A 22,735-nucleotide genomic window follows, 5' to 3' on the forward strand; every position below is an offset into this window, starting at 1 on the left:
AATAAACACATGTATCCTCGCTCTCCAAGATTAAACGCCAATAATGAGGCGAAACAAAAGAGATAGATAACGCACAAATTAATTTCACCACCTCTGCAGACTTCTCTCAAGAACTGGCGTGCATTAGGCGCTAAATTACTGCGTCCGGCTAAATCATGTTTCCTGATAGGCGTTTGTCGGGAAAATTAAAATAAGGAAGCAAGTTTATGAGATCTTCTTTGTGATGAAAATTCTTCGTGAGTATAAGAGTAGAAGACGAAAACTGCAGCCAGTACAGTAAACGCACGCATTCTGTCCGTATCAAGAACCATATAAACCCGGACCGGATCACAGCACTATCCACAGAACATGAACGTCAAGGCGGCAACGATTTTACTTTCGATTATTTTAGTCGTTTGTGTTTCTCAAGGAGATGCGTTTACAGCCGGAGCGGGAGCGCCTCGGAGAAAAGGAAGACGAGAACAGGTAAGAGATAAAGTCTTGTCTATCTTAGGCAACTAAAGCTATTGTGAATTAAATTTAAAAAAAAAAACGTATGGTGGTATAAAATGTTAGCGTTACCAGAGGAAAGAGTCTTGTCACAAAGTGCAGGCATAGAATTCTACTTACTTCTTGTTGAGCTCGCGGCTTAAAGGAGCAAAATCACGGTATTGAAAGTCATTTTTCTTGTTATTTTCAAATTGAAGGAAACTACAAAAAAGAGCTTTTTTGGTAGATAAAACCAACGGAGTAATAAAAAACCGAACATAAACAAGGATGGTTTCGAATGGCAAAAATTAAAACGGATTATGAGCAACAAACGTGAAAAAAATTGCCAATGTTTACAAGTTGATTTTGTCCGTGATGTAGCTCCTTAAATAAATTTGTTTTTTTGACAAGACAGCTACCATATTCTTGCCTTGATTTTCATGACATATCTGGTTCTGTAAAAACTCACTGTATCATCGAAAGGGACAATAAAAACTTTCAGATTGGTGTACGAGTACGAGATTGAGTGCGAGTACGACTTTTTAAACTGGTGCTTTAATATTCTCTCGGTTATCACATTTCGATCACTCCAAGCGCGTACCATGCAATAGTCTACTTTTTAACTAGTCAGCAACACGGTGAAGTGAGGGCACTGGGAAAAAAAAAACTGGGTTGAAATTCAAAAGTCGTGCTCGTACTTCGATCTGAAGGTCAATAACTAAAAAAACTTCACATCTGACAATTTAAAAATAATTATTAGACACTGGGAAAAGCTGAGTTGATTTGGAGACTGGGGAGAACGCCTCTTTTCACCAGGCCCCGTCCCTGTCCCGCGGTCATCACTGAAATTCAGATTTCAGATTGAGATTTTTATTATTTCACACTATTTACAACAATTAAACAATATTAACACTATTTACAGAAAATGCATTAATTAAAATAAGGAAAAGGTTGAAACATGACGTACATATATTTATGACGACATGATGACGCGACATGAACTCGTTATTTTCTGTGCTCAATATATTCAACTTGGTTGTAAAGAATTAAATTTCCTTCGTCAATCGGGAGATTACGATTTCTTCTTCTGTCCATTGGCTAAGAAACAATGGATGTTAGCATATACCTTGTTAGACATTTTAAGTGTATTGTTACGAGTTTTCAAGTATTTTGGCGCGTAAAAATGCACAGCAATACTACATACTAAATAATAACAATAATGAAAAATAAAAATGTTCAATAATATATTTGCATTTTTTCACGTTTTAATTTTCCAAAATCCTTGACTTTCCACTATGTTTGAATCATTTTGGGTACAAGGAGCCTGTTAGACCGGTATTGGCGATTACAAAAAGTGATGCAAGCGCGATTTCAGTCCTCTCTCGCTGATGTTCACAGCAAGCGAAGATAATTGTCCCCTCCCTTCACTACCTGTCCAATTTGCATGAGACCTAAGAAAGAAATTGGGCAATTTTGAACAAATTAAACCAAATATTGATAAAAAAGCTGAAACTGATATAATATTCATTTGAATTCTGTTTTTCAGATGTCTTCGCACAGTACCCCAGAAGTGGATGAGTTGTGTCGGATAGTGACAGCGTATTGTTCCTCAAAACAGAGAAAGACTTTGCATTAATAAGGAACAGAATTACCTTTCTTACATTCCTGACGAAAATGAAACACTGTACGTAATTTATTGAAGAAAAAGACTTGATTTCTCATCACATCAGATCTGTTGACTGGCCGATAAAAAAGGTTGTAATAAAATCTGTTGCAAAAACGTTGAGTTACTGATCATGTTTTACATACTGTAGGTTTTCAAAAATGGACTATTGCCCATCTATGTTACACAAGCTATAATTTCTGTAGTTTGGAAAAGGTTAATAAGATCATGTGGTACAACCAAAATTATAGCCGGAGCCCGTTGTCATGTCACTTTAAAAAGCTTCTTCTGTAGCTGCTGCCCTTGCATTTCTTTCACTTACAGAGGTTGACAATTTTGGCTCGTCATTGGTGTCTTCTGCCAGCGAAACTCAACACATCAGAACTTTGATTTAAAATAGCATGGCTAAGAGGGCTTTTCATTTGTAGGAAGAAACAAGCTGTTTTAGAGAAAAATCAAATAGAGAGGTCCTTCTCACTGGGATATTTTTGGAAAAATGAAATCCTCTTTTCTCGTTTTTACCACAATTGCTCAAGATAATTTTGTATCGTTTTGCTTCTTTGCACTATTACCATGCGGTCCTTTCCAACGGAAAGTTTTCAAATGGTACACATTCGTCCCGTGCCATTGTGTTTATTGAAAAGTTGTACTGAACCATTCGCCGGGACATTTTCACCGGGTTTTCACCCACACAAATGGAAAGCGGTCCAAATATTAACCTAAGCAGGGTTCCCAATAAAGAAAGGAAAATTTACATGTTGTAAACAAGCATTCTCTTCCCCAGATCCACCATCCTTCTGGGCCCAGTTATTCAAAGGGTGGATAACGCTATCCACCGTATAAATCGCTATCCTGTAGATAAATGCTGACGAAACATACTACGCTATCCACTGGATAGTGATTTATCCAGTGGATAGCGTTATCCATCCTTTGAACAAGCGGGGCCTGGTTAGAGCTAGGGATCGAGACCTTTAGCCAGTCCCGTTTTTGAGCATGCACATAGTACTTGTTCTGTATTTGATTTTCTAGCCATCAGATTTGTCAGATTTGACCGTGCCCCCAGAGGTCTCATCCCTGTCGCAGACCGAAAGAATTGTGGACTCTGGGGACGAGAATGCTAACAAGTAATAAATACACGCCAGCAAATTGCAAAGCTTTTTTTTCACTTTAAACCTAAATTCTAGGATTAAAGAACAAGCGCCATTAGGCATCGTTTGTTGTGTTTATTTATTGAATTAATTAGTGAGCCGCGCACACCGTGGCCTGCGGACTCTGTCTTTACCCAGACGCCTTTGCGCTGGGTATATTGCTCACGTTGTCATTTATCCGCCAATTTGTTCGGATTGTGTTCTGTTGTTTCGTCCTACTCTGTTGACTGGCGAACAGAATCGAGTAAGTCAGGTAAAGTTTCTGGAAAATTCTCTTTTTGAGGCTCTTTCTGAGGCAATTGCGTTCATTTGTTGCTGCATGTTTTTGTTTCCATGTTTTGGGTTATTCCGTCAAGTTCTTTTTCTCCTACCGCGGTCGTTGGGATGACACAATCACCATTTGCAAGAATGAGATCTGTTGTCATCAACCGACAGAACATACATAGACTTTCTTTCAATTCCAAGTACATGCTAGTATCTCCGAAGAAAATATAAAACAAAAAAAAGCGATATGAAACTAAATTGATAAATTATAAAATTACAGAAGAGTGACAAAAAAATAAATTCTTAACATTACTTTATATCATTACAAATTCCTTTACACTTCGTATAGGTTTTTGTCCAATCAAAGTGCTTGTAGTATCTCACTTTTTTTATAAATTATATAATCGTTGCACTGTTTATTTAAGCACTTGCCTAGTAATCAACTCGGCTGCGCGATGTGCTTCTTCACGCAGATTCCTCGTGTTTGCTTATGTAATTACACTTCGTAAATTTTCGCAATGGCAAACGTACAGTGTAAATGTATCAGTTCCTGACGATTCTAACAACTGATGAAGAAAGGCTAACCGTACGGCTGGGATACAATATAAATTTGTTTTCCAATTGTGTAGATATACCCCAACAACGTACTCACACGCGTAACTATTCCCTTGTATAGTTGCGTAACTGACACAGTTATGTAACATAGTTGTGTAACACGGTTGCGTAACACCTCCAACCCTCAGCTCGTTTAAATTTGGTGTTTTCCACTGTTTCTGTAAAAGCTTTGTGTTCTTGACTAGAGTCGGCTAAGTCAGACGGCTAAAGCAAATTCACAATAAATAGTCAATATAGTTAAATTAGTATATGAGCCCAGGGGTCTGGGTGTCCAAGTCTTTTCTTCCTGACCGAAGAAACGACAGAAAGACCGCCTAAATCAAACGCGTTTTCCATGCAGTCTGAAAGCCTGTTTAATTCAGCTAGCCGCACTTTTGTTTACTGTCGGAAACGATGTTCTTGTTGACGCTTTTGGAAATTAAGGGCTTTATCTTGTGTTGAATAAACGTGCAAATAAATTTCTAAAAGACCTCGGATGATAGCAGAAACTAAGTGAAAAGCTTTTGAAACAACAAAACACTCCGGAGTCGTCAGTTAATAAATTTGGTTTTGCTACAAAACCATCGTATTATAAAACTGAAAGAATATATAAATATCTTTATGTATTTTTTTCTCCCGGCTTAATTAACACATATATTCAAAGTATGTTTGCTTTGCTTTGGCTGAGCCTGTTTGCTGGGAAAATAAAAGACAACATTTCCATTTTCACTGCACAAACTAACTCCGCATATTCTAGAAATATTAGAAATATTTCTTTCCTCTGTTTCAGTGGGATGCCTGTAAACTAGCTATCTCGTTGAGATATGAACCTAAGTGCATGACCACTATAAACACCATTTATTTTTTTATTTTTATTTTTTTTTTATATATTCTAGTGTATTCACTGATGATCTTCCACGAAATTAGACAAAAAAACCATTGGTTACGTAAATCTGCATGTTTCAGCCGTGACGCACGAAGAAGACAAACGGTACATTTGTGACAATTGAGTCATTAAAAAGAGTGTCTTGTATTCTTCCGGTAACACTGACAGAGAAACCTTTGATTTAAATAAAAAAGAAAAAAAATACAATGTAGCATTTTGCCTTTAGTTATTTCCAAGAACAAAAAAATGATATTTGACAGATATGCATATTGTAGCTGCATTTAGGTCAAATCAAAGCATAATCCACGCAAAGCGTCACGTGTATCGCAGAAATCAGCACCACCTTATTGCCATGGGAAATGACGAAAACAATTGAAAAGAGACTAATCCACCGGACACACTTGAAGATACAACTGACATCTATAGAGTAAACTAATCAATATCGAATCTAGCCTCTATAACAAACTGTATGTATCTACTTATCGAGCAGAGATTGTATTTTGAAATATCCTAGAGTATGCTTTAAAAATTACCTTTTTATCTAATTTTTCGTCCTTTATTTTGAATTATTTGAATATCAACATAATTAAGTTACGTAACTTATCTGATCAAAGAGCGCGACTGACGTGCCCTGTCGCGTGAGCGCGAGTAAGTACTGACTGTTATCAGCCTGTTATATAACTGACAACGGTATCTGCACCGTCAGTCCGGCAAAGGTTCTGTTGAGGTGGCAGCACCAACAAATTGACTCGACTGAAGAACTAGACTCCTGTTTCGTTGTCGAGAGTGGAAGCTTAGCTCGTAGAAAATGGCTGACGAGCTGAAGATTGAAAGCCAAGACAATTTTCATACTGAGTTATTTTATGAATACGATTCTTCAAGCTCGAACTCGAGATCTGGCAGTCTGGAATTCCTGTTAACAGTCAAAAAGGAGTCTTTCGTTGAGGAAATTCACTTCGCTCAAGCACTGTTTCCCGAATTCTTTGTAAACACTGCTATGAAAGGCTACTGCACGAATTTCAAGAAGAATTCGCTTGTGTGCATAAACAATGCGTCTGCGCCGAAGAAGAAACATTGTAAACAGTTAGACAGTGATGCAATCGAGACCTGGTATATCAAGGAGTATGGACTGGTGACATTTTAAAAATGTTAACCTGCTTCCTCTGCAAAGAAAAATACAGCTTCATAAAAACGAAGGCTTGACGACGATTTTAAATATCGTCAAAGTTCGTGCGCCTTCAAAAAAACAGCATTGTCCAAAAACACTATTTGTTAAAAGTACCACATTCAATAAAATGATTCAATGTAAAGTTATTTTTTATCTGTAGTCGCTGTTTTTCCCTTCCTTGCTTCCTCTGCTCTGGGCTTAAAACAAACTAGGGGGGTAGATCAGAAAGAGGCCGAGGCGATTGTACACTTTAACAAATATGATGACACTGCAAAATTACTGTTCGCTTACTTGGTTTAAATTAATTTGTTGTTGGTGGTGTCACAACAAGCTTTCGAGTCCATTTATTTTTTCTCGAGTTATTTAACCACTTTTAAAGTTGGTTTTCTATGTATGATCGCAGCACCTAATGAACAAGTAGTAAAGTCGCTTACTGGACATCGCTTTCTCTTGGATAGGGCAGTTTTTGCAAAACACCGCGAATTCGTTCAACCGCGTTATTTTTAATTATTTCAAATTATGTGTATTTTTTGTTTGCATATGGCCTTTTTATTATTTAGCCCGTTTCAATAAATTTTCCGCTATACATTTAGTTTCCTCTCACCCCAGCTGCTATTTTGTTTACTTAAAGTAGATAAAAGTATTGTTTTTTATCTTGTTGAATTTCATGCGTAAAGTAAATTAAGATGAAATGAACAATGTCGCCATTGTCCATTGAGTTTGTTGTCAGAATGTTGAACATGTAATACAGAATTGGTATGGGGAATTCCACTGTCGTTTTGCAGAAAACGGCTATGAATTTAGTAAGGATGTATCACGCAGATGTAAAACCGATGCAATATCATTCCTAGGGCCTGTTTTCTTCATTTCTTCCTGGAACACATTTAATATTTCAGCCGATTTAAACCGATAATGTTCAGCGACATTCTTTTAACTTTGCCGTCATTGTGATTTGCTTTAGCTTCTGCTTCCTGTTTATCGCCACTTTGTGTGAAGCACCGAGTTGAATAAAGCTTTGAGTTGACAAAAGAGGTTGCTAAAAAATAGTTTAATTTTAACTTCCTTAAATAACGTGTGGACAGAATCACTGGTCCAAAAACTCTTGTTCTCATCTTTAGCTTAGGGTGACGTATGAGTTAACATGTAACAACAACAACAACAACAACAACAACAACATCAACAACATCAACAACGACGACGACGACGATGATAATAATAAAACAGTAATTTATTGCGGGCCCAAGAGAGGCCCGCAACCCTAATCTTGACAGCGGCCAGCGGATTGCGTTTAACGCGTGCGCGCCACGTTAATAAAAGGCCAGCACAAAGCGGAAGTTGAAAATTTTGTTCTTCCACCAAGAACGATCAGAATGCGAAAAACGTGTCAATAACATTTTTCATTACTCGTCTCCAATATACAACTGGTCGTGTCCTTCCTACATCAGTATGTCTGTTGTTTTCTGCTTATTAGAACATAAACGTTTTCTCTGCGGCGGAACGCAGTGACATAGCAGAGAATTACTCTTATTACCACCATTTGCGCCAAGGGGTTAGTCCCGAAACGGCTCCTTTTGACATAAGAACAAAGGCACTTTTTGAAAAAAAAAATGTTAATAGTGACTGCAATCATAGTGCTACCCAGCAACAATTTATTTATTCTCAAATAGGCATATCCGCTATATATTTATTCAAGGGAAACCTAGCGAATGGATGTTGAGATACTTTTTCCCCGCCACCATTCGCTCCTTGCCTTTTCAATTTTTTTCAAAAATGAGACGAGAAAACAATTATTACGTCAGACATATATTTCAGCTGTGCAGCACGCACACAATTCGGCACAGATAAAAAAAAGTTGTTGTGAAATTTGGTCTTCATTAACAAACAAACACTCTAAGGCAACTAATCTGTATTCCCTCCGACAACACTGACAGAGAATCTGAATTAACAATATTTTCGCCTTTACCGACTTGCCACGAACAAAAACTTACATTGTACGGAAAATGATGCAACATCGCCTTTTTCAGATATATGTAATCGCTAGCTGTATTTGTGCGCGCGAAGTAGGTCCGACAAAGAGAGTTAATCAACAAAAACCACCGAGCGTTGTTGTTAAGAGAAAATAAGAATTTTTTGCAGATTAAATTTACAAAACATCTAAATTAATATTTATGTCGCTATAATTTCAATGTATTTGTTGTACGAGCAGGGATTGCATTTCAAAATATCTTAGACTATGCTTTAGGAATTATCTTACTTTATCTGATTTTTACGTTCTATTTTAAATTGCTGGGCTTCAACATAATTGAATTACTGCAGAACTGATCAAAGCGCAATTCTCTTGCAAAGCGAGTATTGACTGTTATGTAACTATTTTCCTTACATAACAGTTACAGCACAGTCAGCACAGTCTAGCAAAGTCAGCAAAGGTTCTGTTGAGGTGGCAGCTCCAACAACTTGACTTGACTGAAAAGCAAAGCTCCTGGTTCTTTGGCGAGAGTGAAAGCGTAGCTCGTTGAAAATGGATGAGACCAGCTGAAGATTGAAAGTCGAGGCAAATTTCATACTGAGTTATTTTATGAATACGATTCTTCAAGATCGAACGCGAGGTCTGAAGGTCTGAAATAAGACGAAAAGCCACTGATTACGTAAGTTTTCGTGTTTCAGCCGTGAAGCACGAGGGAGACAAACGGTTCAGCTCTTAAAGTGTAATTTGTGACAATTGTGTCATCAAAAAATGTCTCGTGTTCTTCCGCCAACACTGGCAGAGATGCCTTTATTATTAAAAGGAAAAATGATAAAAAACAATCAGCAATTTCGTCTTACGTTATTTGCAAAGAACATACACGAAATAATATTTGATAGAAGTGCAAATGGTAGCCGTATTCAGGTCCAAAGATAATGGCTGCGGTCACATCTAGACTGCTAACTATAGTTAGGACGGCGTTAATATAGTTGCTATTTGGTATGTGACCGCTTCTCTGTTCGCCCTAACATAGTTAGAAAATTTACGCCTCGCTGATCCAAAACAATACAGACTAACTATAGTTATACCCAAGCAAGTTTGTTGTTTTTGCAAAGAAAAGCCAACTTTTCACGCGGGAGATAAAAAAAAAAAAAAAAAAAAAAGGAGAAGAGGAAGAAAAAAAAAAAAAAATTATTTTTTTTTTTTTTTTCCAAAAACGAAAAAAAAAAAAAAAAAAAAAGAAAAAGACAAAACCAAAAAAAACCATCAACACAAAACGCCGAGCGTATCGCAGAAATCAGTTTCACTGTATTTGTAATGGAAAAAGTGACGAATTCTTGTGGAATACATAACAAAATTGAAAAGGCTCTAATCGACCGAACACACGTCCCCGGGACACACGTGAAACTATAACTTCTTTCAGTCGACTAAACAATATCGAATAGCTTCTAGAACTCCCTTTATGTCTCTACTTATATTTTCAGTGAATTTGTTGTACACAGATTGTATATATCCTATCCTAAATATCCTAGACTTTGCTATGAAAATTATTTTATTTTATGTGATTTTACGTCCTGTTTTTATCTATTTGATTATTAACATAATTGAGTTATGTAACTTGTCTGATCAAAAAGCATACCTGCTCACGTGCGTTGTCGCGTGCACAACAAAGCGAGCAGGGACCGTTAAACAACTGACAATGTGGTTATTGCACCTCAGTCTGTCTATAGTTCGGACGAGGTGGTAGCTTCAACAAACTGACTCGACTGAAGAACAAAACTACCGTTCCTTTGGCGAGAGTGCAAGCTTAGCTCGTTGAAAATGGCTGACCAGTTGAAGATTGAAAGTCAAGGCAATTTTCATACTGAGTTATTTTATGAATACGACTCTTCAAGCTCGAACTCGAGGTCTGATAGTCTGGAATTCCAGTTGACAGCCAAAGAGGAGTCTTTCGTGAAGGAAATTCACTTCGCTCAAGCAATGTTTCCCGAATTCTTTGTAAAAGCAGCTATGAAAGGTCCCTGCTCGAATTTCAAGGAGACTTCGCTTGCGTGCATCATAAAAATGTGTCTGGGCAGGAGAAGAAACATTGTAAATTAGACAGTGATGCAATTGAGATCTGGTACATCAAGGAGTTTGGACTGGTGACATCTTGAAAACTGTTTACCTTCTTTAGAGGACAATACAGTTTCAATGAAAACACAGACTTGAAGACGAATTTTATATTTAATCAAAGTTCGTGCACCCTCAAAAAAGGAAGCTTTGTCATAAAAAAATATGTATATTTCTTAAAAGTAAAACTTTCAATAAAATGATTCACTGTATTGAAAAGTTATTTAATTTTTGCATCTGTTATCGCTACTTTTACTCCTTTGCTTCGTCTGTTCTGGGTAAGAAACAGACTTTGGGTGTAGATCGAGGCGAGGCGCTTGTGCGCAGTGGCAGGTATGATAACACTGTAAAATATCTTTTTCTTTTTTTTTTTAAATTTTTTTTGTTTTTTTTTTTTATTTTTTTTTTTTTTTTTTTTTTTTTTTTTTTTTTTTTTTTTTTTTTTCTTACCCACCCCCCCCCAAGGAACACACACATGCACTTTGATAACATGCAAACCTTGTGAAACCGGTTTTTCTACAAGTTGTAGGTCGCTAACTGAACATTGTTTTTTGTGAATATAACATTTTTTTTTTGCTGAACTGCGAATTTTTAAACCGCGTTATTTTATAAGGATTTTCGTTTTTTATGTGAATTTTACTTGTTTGTATATGACTTGTTATTATTCAGCCATTCTTCTTACTAAAGTTGTGTCGGGATTTCAATACGTTTTCCACTATTTGTTAATTCTTAAGTTTTTCTATCCTTAGCTGCCGTTTTGTTTACGCTTTCAAAGGTTCTTCCCTTATGCTGGATTTCCACTGACGCGTAATTTTTTACGCGCATGAAAAAATATAGAGACAATGTATGAACGACTTGCGTTAACGTGTACGCCAGTCGTTCATACATTGTCTCTATATTTTTTCACGCACGCAAACGCACGTTTAAAAATAACGCGTCAGTGGAAATCCATCTTTACTGATAAAAATATTATTTTTCATCTTGTCGAATTTTATACGTGAAGTTAATTGAGATGTTACTCTTTAACTGCTGATCATATCATGAAAAGGACCTCGGAGATAGTCTTGTTGAAAAATAAGTTAATCATGTCGCCATTGTCCATTAGTTTATTGTTAGACATGTTGAATATGTAAATAAAACGGATTCACATTAACATAAATAAAATTCAAAATTCTCTATGTTGTTTAGCTAAAGATCGCTACAAATTCTTTAGCTTCCTGCTTTCTGTTTATTGCTAGTTTGAGTCAAGCACCGACATGCAAAAAGATTTGCCAGAGAGGTTGTTGAGAATTAGTCTAATTTTAACTTTTTTAAATAAACTGTTCTTGTTTACACTTTTAAGGACTATATTTTGTTCTGAATCTCATATACTAATAGCGATATGTTGATATCTTGATGCAACACAACACTCTTCCGTTTTTTGAAAAAAGACGTGTTTCTACAGACTCTGATATATGATGCAATATAAAAAGTGACCTTTTTTAAAATTATATTCTAGGTGTTATAAAGAAATGAAGTTCTCGTTAAATGATGATTTTCCAGACGAGAAAACATTCGTTACGTGAGAAATATCTTAGCCGTGCACACAAAAAACACGAAACAGTACAGATCATTGCTGTTAATTTCAGTGGTCCTCATTTTTAAACAAAACACTCTCAGGCAACAAAGGAATAAATGACTAACTAAAACTTATATCCGACGGAAAATAATTCGACATCGGATTCAGATATATACTAACGCTAGCTGTTTTTACACGCGAAACAAGTTGATCAACAAAAAAACGCTGTGAGTATCGGACAAATGAGTGCCACTAGACTGTATTAAATATACTATTAAATGAGAAATTTTTGCGGAATGCGGAACAAAACTGAAAAGGGAATAATCAGCCTTGAGGCAGGAGAAGCTACAACATCTTTCTATACAAAACAATATTTAATTATCTGGAGAATTGATATGTCTGTCTAAATAATTTCAGTGTAATTGTCGTACAAGCACAGGTTGTAATTTAAAAAGTTTACTATGCTCTAAAAATTGTCTCTTACTTTGTCTGATTTAACGTCCTATTTATTCTAAATTATTTGGCTATCAACACTATATATTAAATTACATAACTGTTCTAAGCATGACTCACGTGCAAAGCGAGTAGCGACTGTTATGTAACATTTTCCTTACATAACAGTTACTGCATGCACCTTTAGTCTAGCAAAGGTTCTGTTGAGGTGACAGCTCCAAAAATCTGTCTTGACTGAAAATCAAATCTCCTGTTCTTTGGCGAGAGTGGAAGCTTAGCTCGTTGAAAATGGCTGACCAGTTGAAGATGGAAAGTGAAGGGGATTTCCATACTGAGTTATTTTATGAATACGATTCTTCAAGCTCCAACTCGAGGTCTGATAGTCTGGAATTCCTGTTAACAGCCAAAAAGGAGCCTTTCGTCAAAGAAATTTACTTCGCTCAAGCAATGTTTCCCGAATTCTTTGAAAAACTGGCTATGAAAGGCCCCTGCACGAATTTCAGTGAGAATTCGCTTGCGTGCATAAACAATGCGTCCGGGAAGAAGAAGAAACATTGTGAATTAAACAACGATGCTATTGAGATCTGGTACATCAAGGAGTATGGACTGGGGACATCGTAAAAAAATGTTTACCTGCAACGACTGAGAACAACAATACAACTTCATAAAAACACAGATTTGGACATGAATTTGTATTTCGTAGTCCGTGCGCGTTTTAAAAACAATATGATTGTCAAAAAATTCTGTCAATGCTGTTTGTTTTAATTTCTACATTTCAAGACACCAGCAATAGGCATGCACCATACGGCGAGTTTAGTTGTTAATAGGAAAATGACTGATTTCTTAGTTTATGTGTTTGATGGGAGATAGAATACCGAAAATTGTTGCGTGTTTGCGACAAAATAGAGATTTTGGATCTTGTTTTGTATACACTGAGACTGAGACCCTCCAGGAGATTGCTTGTATAGAAAGAATAAAAACATTTATTGTATTGTAAAGTTATTTTTGGTATCGGTAGTCGCTGTTTTTTCCTCCTTGCCTCCTCCGAAACAGACTAGGGGGCAGATCAGAAAGAAGAACAGTGGCAGCGGGCACAATAACAATTAAAAATTTATTTTCAAACAGATGTTGTTGTGAGTTGTGTCGTTGTTCCACAACAAGCTTTCGAGTCCATTTATTTATTTTCCGAATTTTTTAACGGTTTTTAAAGTTGGCTTTCTTATCATGATCACCGCACCTAACAAACTGCGATAATACAAAATGCGCTTTCGTAAACGTGCAATCTTCTTTAAACCGGTCTTTTACAATTAAAGAAGGAAAGACAAGCATTCCTTTCTCATGCATAACATCTCATGCAGAACTAAGCGAATTCGTTTAGCCAGGTTATTTTTTAATAAATGGCTTCGAATAATGGAACTTTTTTGTCTGCATAAAACCTGTCGAATAATTTTTCAAATAGTTTCTTTATTCAAATCGTGTCAGGATTTCAATTCGTTTTCCGCTATTCGTTAATTGTTTAGTATTTTCTTACAACCGCCGCCGTTTTGTTTACGTTTCCAAAGGTTCTTTCCTTACCTAAGGTCGATAAGAATTTTTTTATTCATCTTGTCGAATTAAATGCGTGAAGTAAATGAGATGTTACTATTTAGCCGCTTTATATCCGGACAGAGACACCGAGGATTATTTTGTTGAAAAGTAAAACAATAATGCAGACCCATTCAGGTTCATGTTATTCATGTTGAAAATGTAAATAAAAGTAGTTCACATTTACTACAAAACAAAACAAAATTGCTTATGGGGAATTTTCGCTGTTGTTGGGGAGAAGACGGCTATGAATGTAGTAGGAACGTGCAATGCAGATGTAAAACAATTGCAGCCTCGTTCTCAGGGCCTATTCATGACGTCATAAAATTCGACACCTGCAATTCAAACATCTGGGCGGAGAATGGCACTATGACAGTGTCTTGCCCAAAAAACACAACTCGATGACACAGTCGACCCAGGCCAGGGCTCGAACCCGGACAGCTCGATCTGAAGAGCAGTGCGCTAACTATTAGGCTACCGATGTACTGTCGTGAATTGTAATAACAGTTGTCGTGAATTGTAATAACGCACCTATCGCAAATTGTAATAACACATTGCCGTATTTTGTAATACTCCGAGCTGTCGTAAATTGTAATAACCCATTTGAAATAATTCTTTAAAATGAGAATTAACAATCATACAGTAATCTCGTTTTCGTTTTCTATAAGGAAAGACAGTAAAAGATCTCGTGGCGTAAATTTATTCTCCTGCTTGGTGTCGTCATTAGGGTTATTTAACATTATAAACCAACTTATCACCGGAATCGCGACAAATTTGCAGCAAAGATTGAGGTTACATTGTACCTTATTCTTACTAATTTTCGCGTCAACGCGAGTAACGCGCGAAAAAAGCGCGAATACTCGTGAAAATAATACCATATTAAATCAAACATTACAAAAATGTGGAGCCGCACCCAGCCTGAAAATTCCATCTTGTTTTCGACTAGCACCCTCCCTCTAATTACTGTTTTCTTTAGCTTATAAATCGGCCAAAACCGCTTTAATACTTTCACCAAAGTTTCCGTTTGCAGGCTCCTTGCAGTTACATTGAGCCAGACCTTTGTATATTTCCAGTAGTCCCTTAGTCTTTGACGACTGATCCACTGACAAAATCACGAAATTTAATACACTTTTCCTCTATTTTATTCTAACAATCGCAAAAATTAAAACTCCCGAATTTTCGCGAAATTAATTACGCGCAAAAATTAGTAAGAATAAGGTATAAAAAATAGCAAAGAACTGACACAAAGTCTTTCGAAGATTTTTGAAGTTGTCCTAAAGGCTTTTTTAAAGTGCCTTTTCTTATTGAAAAAATTATTTTTAACCATTTAATTTCTTGTCCGCTGGTGCCTGGAAGATTGATAAGACTTTTCTTCTTCTTCGTCAGAAGATAATTAATTTTCTGTTTTGTTACTCTTTGCAGGCTTTATTTTGGTGACCAAATGGACGGACTAAGCGACGTCATCTTTGCTGTCACGTAAAATTTCAACTTTTAAAGGTTGAAAAAGGTGTAGTGAAGAAGCATACGGTACCTATACAGGGTAAATATCATGAGATATGCTTTCCATTTGGAGCCGGTAAGCTGAAAACACAGGATTTGCCGGCAAAATGGAATGCCCCATTTTATAAAGGGGCTAGGTCACGGGATTTTAGATCGTTTATTAAGAGCTGTAAACTAAAATTAGCAGAGCAAAAGTCTGTTATTGGCAAAATCACGGCCACATAACAAACAAGGATATTTTTGAGCATTGTAAATGACACTTTCATACAAATTGAGATAAACTTAAAAACAGTCGGGCCACGTTTTTCAAGTTTACCCGAACGCAATCCGTTTTAATCTTCTCGAATTTTGCCTATCCATGCTCCTTTTTGGCCTTTCTGTGTTTGTTTTGGTCTTCGATATTTTAAACCGTTACTGTGATATTTCAGTTAATTATATGCCCAGTTGGTCAGTGCCGAAATTGCCTAAAATTGCGTGACATCCCTTTAATAAATAAGAACCAAATGACATTTCACTCGTTCATAAATTGTTTTATTTGATTCTTGCCTTACACTTAATCTTTCATTTTCAGTTATTTGTACATGTTACATCCACTTATTTCTCGCTGTTTCTCACTCAGTCAAATGTAGACTCAGTTCTTATTAAGAAAACTCAGCGTCATTCCTGTTGCTGCTGTTGTTCCTCATCTTCATGTTCGTCAATTCTCATGTCGCCCATTGCTCTTCTCACATTCAGCATAGAACAACTTTTTCTGGCAGCTTCACAAACGTGCACCAAGCGCCGCGCCGCCTGAAACTGAAACAAACATAAAAAGTAATTACCCTTACTGATTATCACACAGAAATAATCTAATAAAACGCTTTGCCACCACTAAGCCACTCCAAGAGACTCCGTTTGGTCGACAGTATGTGCCTGTGACCTTTTTTGTGCCTGTAGATCCTATCCGACTGCGAGCCACTTTGCTATGCCTGTCTGGGATAGCGAAAGTAGGAAGTTGCTACGATTAGGACAGTTCGTGTTTTCTTTCTTTGTAACAAAATCTTTCAAAACAACCAACTCTCTACCCCTTACATCTTTCTTATTGTTTAACAAATACTAAGCGCTTTTCCAAAGACGCAAATTTTTCAAACTCCCTTGACAGCGAAATCGCCAAAGCCAATTCAATTTGCAAAAAAGAAACAACCTTTTTTGAATTTGCAAGACATGTCATCTTAAGTTGCACAGTTGTACATTTGATTTTTCACTGTATAAATAGCACGTTGTAAAAATGCATCATAAATTTTATGTTAACAATTTAAATTTATAAAAAAACACACTGGAAACAAAGAATGGGGCGCGCAGTGACAGATAAAGTAACTTGACGAGTTAAAGAACATGATGATTTTTTTCAAAGAAAGTATTATCTTCTAGATGGGTTATTTAAACGTCAAAGAAAGATAAACTTCTGCACGTTTAAATGAGCTCTGGCAAAATGATGAATGTAGCCTGCGATGAGCAGGGAAGGAAAGCATAATCTCAGGTTATAACAAATCCCAAGTTCGAAACAGTAATTTTCCTTATTTTTTTCAGACATTTTTTTTTCTGTTGGTTTGAGAATTTGGTAATAGATCACGATAATATCTCCATTTTATGATTTCATTATATTCGTCACCTATTTTCTTAACAATGGAATAATGGAAAAACCTGTTCACTCACCGGCGGAGGTTATTTTTCGCGATGACCGAGCTGGAGGAAAGGGCAGCTAACGCATAATCCAAAAGGTCAACCCAATGATTGGGATACAGATGCTAGTGGTGAGTCGCACCCATCAGAAGCGGATGGGGAAATCAAGATACGCATTGCTTGGATCCCAGAGAAATGAATGTAGCTATAAAGTGGGAAATTTTTAATGCCAGCCATATTGGAAAGTTGCGACGAGACTGCATAGGAGCGAAAGATCAGCGTATTTGAAGCCAGCAGTAATTTTTAACAGATACAATTTGCTGAAGAATCCAGTATGCTGACCATATTCAACGCCCCATTTGGACAATATCGGCGGAAGAGAATGCCGCTAGGTATAAAAAACTGTTTGACAACGCAAAATGCTTGAGTACATTGTGGGGCTCAGAGGCGTCGATGTCATTAAAGATGTTTTCGTTGTTGTTGGATATGGTAACACTTATGCCGAATGGCAAGCGGACCACGACCAGAATGTATGTAGTTTTCTGGACTGCTGTTGAGGAAGATATTTGAAGTTGGACAAAAAAAAAGCACGGCTGAGACAGCACGAGGTGCTCTTCATCGGACACATCTTGGCTCCGCAAGGTATTAAACAGACCCTCACAAGGTTGAAGACATAATTTAGATGGCAGACCCCCTGTGGAGGCTCTTCGGCATGGTATATTATTTGCCAAGTTCCTGTCACGGTTGTAAACCGTTGGTTATTCAGTGTGATGTCTCTCAAGGTGGACTAGGCGCAGCTTTGTTACAAGAAAGACGCCCAGTAGCTTAAAGCTCTCGTGTGATGACCAAGACGGAGCTAAACTATGCTCAAACCGAAAAGGAACTCCTTACCACCGGGCCCGTGCACTACGAGGAATTTGAAGATTTTTTTGGACTGATGAATGAAGTTGCTCAGTCAGACCATAAACCGCTGGCAACTGCATTTGAGAAACCCATCCACCTCGCTCAAAAGCACCTGCAACGCATGCGGCTTAGGTAACAAGAACCACTACGTTCTTGGCTCATACTTTGAGCTGAGCACATATGAAGAACGAGCCAGAATACCAATGCAAGACTCCAAGTCCGCTCGATTCGGGAACGACTATTTGCCTTTGCGTTAGAGAAAACCAGACATGCTGAGGACCTGAGTGTCCTCCCAAAATAGTTTCAATGGGCTGCGTTAAGAGAAAGTCAAGGATGCAGAGTTGCAGGTTCTATCCGACATAATCAGTAAAGGTTGGCCAAAGACTCTTGCAAGAGCACGCAAATGTGATAGATCTCGAAGGCAATTTTTTTTAGTTCTAATGGAATGGCAGAGATGAGCCGACTACAAAAGACGGATTGGCATGCAAAGGCCATCGTCTACTGATACCCGTTAAAGAACGCCCTGATATTGTGCCTGCATGAATCTCATATAAGAATCGAGAAGACATTGCCTCGAGCCGGCGACATTGTTTACTGGCCCGTGTTAATAGCCCTGCTAAAGGATAAAGTTGAGGATGACTTATTCATGCTGGTGTATTTAGAGTTGCATGAAAGATAGGAGTAGCACTACAAGCACTGACAATGGGCTCCCATTCAACATTAATGAAGATTTCTAAACATTCAGCAAAAATGGGACTTCAACAACATTACATCATGTCTTCGTCATGCACAAGGTTAAGGCCGTGTTGAAAATGCAGTCAAGACCTACAAACCCTATTGGTGAAAGCACGTGAAGATGGTGGAAATCCCCTTCTGGCATTACGTGAATGACGCAACACTTATTAAAGCTCACAACACAAATGAAAGCACGAATGCCCCACCTGTGCAGTTACTGTTTGGAGCAGATGTTCCAAAGAAGATTGAGAGTAAAAAACACAAACAGAAGCACTATTAGGATCGACAGGCACCTGAATTGCCTAAATTACATGATGGCGACGCTGTTCGAATGCGCTTACCAGGTGAAAACGGCTGGTCACTTGGGCCTGTCACCGGAGATAAGAGCAACCGTCTCTACTCGGAAAAGGTCAATGCGAGGCACTACCGTCGTAACCGCAGATGGCTTAGATCTACTGAAAAGCCACCAGATTTAGCTGAGCCTATCCAGAATGTCAGAGTGTAGTGATGAGGCGAATAATCTAAACCCAACTGAGTTGCCACAGTTACCAGTAGCTCCAGAGCCACAGGCAGCAACTCGTCCGACGCGTGAACGCCGCCCACCATTGTGGTTGAAAGATTTCGAGTGCTAAACTTATCTGAACTGAGTGGGCTGTTGTTTAGCAAACACTGAATGTGGCAATTTGCCTTGAATTTAATTCACCCAAATAGGAACTTTGTGAAAATGGACAGTTTTTTGCCTTTCTTTCGCTGTTTGTTTGTTTAACCATGAAACTAAGGATGGAGATGTAACGAGCACGCTTATAAAAGTATTCACAGTTTCCGCTGAACGGCTCACTTGATCGGTGGCCAGTTGGCCATGTTGTAGGATTCTGAGTTGGAGTTGTATTCGCAAATTTGTGTCTGTTAATGGACACGCATGTCACAACTACCACAAAGAAAGAAAAGTGAAAGTAAGCTGAAACATTTTCCTTACACTATCGAAGCACAATGTTTACCTTCTCAAATTGTAGTAAACAACAATCGAACAATATTATTCTTTTCCAGAAGAAAATGAAGACATGTACTTCAACAAAATCTTGAAATCGATAGTGTAATATAACTACAGTCTTCGGCGATATGTCTTAATAACTTGTCAACAAACTAATCAGTTAACATCTTTCACACGAAAAACTGTTAAATTAAATAAGTGTAGAAACAGACGTACCACTTAGAATAATGCGTATGAAGAAAAATGCAGAGAAAAAGAACTTTTTAATTTTATTTTTGATATATATTCGCAATGCCAATTGGACACAATTTGTAGGTATATTATTCCCTTCCCAAATAATAGCTTTTCAGCAGCCATTATATTTTTCACTTTGTATGAAATATCAATAGGATATCCTGTGCAGTATGTTTATATTCAAGCGATATCTTTTTCACAAATTGAGGAAATATTGTTGCCAGACTTGAATGAAGAGTAGCTTCAGGCTCTTCCTTCGAAAGCAAAACTTCCCGTCTTTTCGTCAATGATGCGTTGGTGTGGGGAAAAATTTCAATTAGAGCAATAGAGAAATATTATTCGCCATGTCCGGATTTTTGTCTCATTTCTACCAATAGAAATGATTTTCAAGTTTTAATTAGTCGAAATTAAGAAAACACACAGATAAATTGGATGTCTGAATGTAAAATATTGATGCTCTTTTCGTATCAGCAAACTCCGTTTCCATGTATTACAAACAAATAAAGCGCAGAGGAATAACCAAAACATTTAATCTTAAAAGTGAGCCTCTGCGTGAATCTACATGAAATGGTTCCTTAATAGAGCCATAAGTTCTTTGAATGCGCAATCGTAGATTGTGTTTACTCATTTAACTGCTAAATCTATTGCTTTGAAAAAAGTTAAAAGAAGCCGAAAACTAAATGTATATGGTTTACAAGTAAAGTTTGAATATTAGATTGAAGCAAAACAGCTGCAATGGTTGTACACCCTTTGAAAAAGATAAATAAAACAGTAACAAAGAACGGAACTAAAAATACCCATTTATCCTTTGAATTAAGATAGGTATTTTTTCTCTTTTCAACTGACATTTCTTTTGAATGTTAAATTTGGATTTCTGCGTCAAGACGATGTAGTTGATGATCCTCTCTGATTTTATAATCGGTCCTTCTCACAGTTATACTGATATTACAAGAAGGAATCGAATATTGCTTGATTAAAGCTGAAAAGGCTGACAAACTGTTTGAAGTAGAATTAAACAGATCTTTTAAGACGGAATTCAGATAAAGATTGATTTGGTACGCCCATGAATAAATAGAAAGTAGGAGAGCCAACCCTAAATTAGTACATGCCAGGTTTTTTTGGATTCAGAATGGATTATCTTCCAGTAAAAATTGCATACTTTGTTCAAGGCTCTGCTTTTGATTTTGAAACTGACGAGGAAAAAGTTCACGTTGTTATTTGTTTCAAATTAAGTGTGACATTAAATATAGAGAAGAGAAAAAGGATAAATAAATCTCGAGGCGGCATAACTAAAAAATATAAACCGCACAAAAAAATCGAGTTTGTAATCATTAGGTATGCCTATTAAAAAAATTGCATGGGGAGAATCGATTGTGAAATATCCAAAGAGTAACGATATGAAGAACACATCATAATATCAACGAAATTCATTTAGCATCTTGTCTAAGACTTTTTTGCCTTGAAATAAAACGATTCAAGTCTTGAAAGTAATGTACAAAATTTCGAGTAGCTTTGATCACCGATTTAGATTTTATTTTGGGTGTGGGCGTCGTCTCCAGCCAAAATCGCGCAATGACGCGTAGCCTTGTCACAGAGATTATAGCCAAACTCCAGTTATAGATTTAAGCTATTAGCAACCAAATGCCTGGAATTGACACTAGAAATCAGCGTACAGAAGTAAATTGATCCCACTTCATACCCAACAATTCTGATTAATGCATGCATCACCAACTTAACTTGATAACGTGGATTTAGGTCGAAGGCCCCAACAAGCTTGGAAGTGAAAATTTCTTACCTCACTGAAATCCCTCTTTTTAAGGTTTCCTGCCCCGGCAGTAAAAGCGTCACTTTTCTGACATAAGATAGCAGCAACAACGACGACTACAAGTAGAGTAACTGCTCTTGAATTCATGTTGATTGTGTGTTACAGAACGGATCAATTGACGGACACAGCTTCAAGTGCAATGAGTGAGAGTAATGTGAAACTTCAAGCGTTAAAACTTCGCCTTTTATACACAATATTTGCGCTTGATTTTATTAGCAGCGTATTCAGGAACAGCGCTTTTAAGCAATGCGTTTCAAATGGGTTTAATTGCGTGTACAAGCATTGTTATGACTTTTTGTGACCAAAAAGACGTTTTCCGCTTCCGCAACTTGTGGGCTGCATGCCGGCCAACGCAATTAAAACTGCCATTTAAGCTTGACGCACTGAAAAAAATGAATAGGCTTGCTAAGAAAGTATTAAGGTCATGAACTTAATGTTCCTTTTGAAGTTCATGCTCGGCTTTTACTGTTCCGTCAAATTCAACAATACTAAATTCTATCACTAATGGAGTTTTTACGAGTTTCCTGATTTCGTTTTGTTATTCTTCGGTGCGAAAGAAAAGCTCACCTGTTACCTACATATATCCTAAAAAGGACTACACAGCACTTTTTAAGGCGACTCAGCATCTGCGTGAAATCATATAGACAATAATTGAACTGATTGAAATAAATGATTCCTCACTGAAACCGTGTTGCAATTATTTTTTGTTTGTTTCATAAACAGCACGACATCAAAAACAAATTTTACATTAGCATTTGAATAGCAGTGATCTACGAGGCTGCTAAGTCTTCTCTGTAGAAAATCCTTGCGTCAAAAATATATGACGTTCAGGAACTTATTAAAAGAAAGTTTTCGTTCAGAAGTGAAATGATTTTCTGTAAAAAAACAATACGTAATGTTTATTACAATAACATATTTACTTTATAAATTCGATAAAGGGTGTGATAATGTACAGTAATGAACTCCCATGTTTCTATTGATGTTTGCGTGTAAATGATTCAATCGTTCTCCCTTTATAAATTTA

General features: G+C 37.1%; 2 long non-coding RNA genes across 2 annotated transcripts; one reads left to right on the top strand and one right to left on the bottom strand.

Moving 5' to 3' along the window:
- Positions 1-246: 246 nt before the first annotated feature.
- LOC144649116 (uncharacterized) lies at positions 247-2,248 on the top strand. Its single transcript, XR_013569836.1, has 2 exons — positions 247-465; positions 2,015-2,248. It is a non-coding gene; the product is annotated as an uncharacterized LOC144649116 (long non-coding RNA).
- A 13,622-nt stretch (positions 2,249-15,870) lies between these two features.
- Positions 15,871-21,968, bottom strand: LOC144649109 (uncharacterized). Its single transcript, XR_013569828.1, has 2 exons — positions 21,682-21,968; positions 15,871-16,156 (listed from the first exon to the last, which is right to left on the bottom strand). It is a non-coding gene; the product is annotated as an uncharacterized LOC144649109 (long non-coding RNA).
- Between the last annotated feature and the right edge of the window lie 767 nt (positions 21,969-22,735).

The sequence above is a fragment of the Oculina patagonica genome, chromosome 4 (genome assembly GCF_052425735.1).
Source record: "Oculina patagonica isolate OP01 chromosome 4, crgOcupat, whole genome shotgun sequence".
Classification (NCBI taxonomy): Eukaryota; Metazoa; Cnidaria; class Anthozoa; order Scleractinia; family Oculinidae; genus Oculina; species Oculina patagonica.